The sequence below is a fragment of the Loxodonta africana genome, chromosome 6 (genome assembly GCF_030014295.1).
Source record: "Loxodonta africana isolate mLoxAfr1 chromosome 6, mLoxAfr1.hap2, whole genome shotgun sequence".
Classification (NCBI taxonomy): domain Eukaryota; kingdom Metazoa; phylum Chordata; class Mammalia; order Proboscidea; family Elephantidae; genus Loxodonta; species Loxodonta africana.
The window spans coordinates 83,662,671-83,664,684 of NC_087347.1; the positions used below are offsets into that span (position 1 = coordinate 83,662,671).

Consider the following 2,014-nt stretch of genomic DNA (forward strand, 5'->3'; position numbering starts at 1 on the left):
GAATCTAGAATTCCTTAGTTATTCACCGAAGGATATCAATTATTGCGATAATTTTACCTGACTCCAGGGACTACATAAGCAGGCTACAAAGATTTTAACACTCTTTGGAAAGAAGGCAGTGTTTTAATTTCCCCAAGAAAGGCATCTAGGTTTCTCTTTAGATACCAGACTCAGATGTTTGTTGTACCTATTATTTAGTTAACAGTATTAAATGTTGGGGAAACCCTGGTGGTGTAGTGGTTAAGTGCTACAGCTGCTAACTAAGAGGTCGGCAGTTCAGATCCACCAGGCGCTCCTTGGAAACTCTATGGGGCAGTTCTACTCTGTCCTATAGGGTCACTACGAGTTGGAGTCGACTCGACTGCAGTGGGTTTGGTTTTTTGGTATTATATGTTGGTACATTCTGTTATTAGTATTATTATACTGTTACAGCAACACTAACTCTAAAACTAGTATATTTTGTTATAGAATTATCATGGATTGAGTTGTGTCCCCCCAAAATATCTGTCAACTTGGCTAGGTCATGATTCCCTTATGTGATTGTATGATTGTCTACCATTTTATCTTCTGATGTGATTTCCCTATGTGTTGGAAATCCCGCCACTATGATGTAATAAGATGGATTAGCGGCAGTTATATTGATGAAGTCTACAAGATCAGGTAGTACCTTAAGCCAATCTCTTTTGAGATATAAAAGAGAGAAGGAAGCACAGAGACATGGGGACCTCATTCCACCACCAAGAAAGCAGCATCAGGAGCAGAGCGTGTCCTTTGGACCTGAGGTTCCTGCGCTGAGATGCTCCCAGACCAAGGGAAGACTGATGCGTCACAAGCACCTTTCTTCAGAGCTGACAGAGAGAGAAAGCCTTCCCCTGGAGCCGGAGCCCTGAATTCGGACTTCTAGCCTACTGAACTGTGAGAAAATAAACTTCTCTTTGTTAAAGACACCCACTTGTGGTATTTCTGTTATAGCAGCACTAGATGATTAAGACAATAATATTTGGAAAATACAATACTGAGAAGAGAATATAAATTAATTTATAATCCACGACTTACAGATACCATTGTTAACGTTTTGTTGAATACTTACCAGTTTTTTCTTTTCATGTTTATTTTAACAAACTGAGGAATTAACTTTTTTTCTCTTGTTCACTTAAAAATAGGGCAAACACTTTCTTACATGCTTTCTAAACAAGTTTCTTTTTTTAATCTGTGTATTGTCTCAACATATGGCTGTACCAAGTTTATTTAACTAATCATTTATTATGAAAAATTGTAAGTGTTTATTGTTTCTTACTACTATAAGCAATACTGTGATAACCAAAAAACCAAACCCACTGCTGTCTAGTTAATTGCAACTCATAGTGACCCTATAGGGCAGAGTAGAACTGCACCATAGAGTTTCCAGGGAGCACCTGGCAGATCCAAACTTAGACCTCTTGGTTAGCAGCCATAGCACTTAACCACTATGCAACCAGGGTTTCCAAAAGTGTACCGTCCCTGGGTGGGCTGGAACCACCAACCTTTCAGTTAATAGCCGAACGCGCTAACCGATTGCACCACAGAGACTCAGGCACAGTACTGTGATAAGTATCCGTAATTATAAATTTTTCTGCATACCTCTAATCACTTTTCGAGGGTAGATATTGCTGATTCAAAGGCTTTTGATTCTTTTTGGTAAATAACTCTTAGGAAAAGTTCTTTCAGCTTGTATGTCTTCTGACATCATAACAATTTTCTGTATCCTCAGCGACATGAGATTATAAATTAGATAAAATTAATTTTTTCATAATTTGTTAAGTATTTCAAGTGAACGTACTTTGATTGTTGATGATAAGATATATTCATAAAAAATAGATACTAAGTATTTGTATTTCTTTTCTTCTGAATTGCCTCTTCAGGGCTTTCTCGTTTCTCCTGTGTGGTGTTTGCCTTTTGCTTCTGTTTTGTAAGGAACTTATATATTTTAGCTATGGATAAAGTGTTGAAACTATGTTTTCACATTTTAAAATAT

General features: G+C 37.3%; 1 non-coding gene across 1 annotated transcript; it reads right to left on the bottom strand.

Moving 5' to 3' along the window:
- Window positions 1-1,495: 1,495 nt before the first annotated feature.
- Window positions 1,496-1,569, bottom strand: TRNAN-AUU (transfer RNA asparagine (anticodon AUU)). The gene has a single exon. It is a non-coding gene; the product is annotated as a tRNA-Asn (tRNA).
- Window positions 1,570-2,014: the final 445 nt, after the last annotated feature.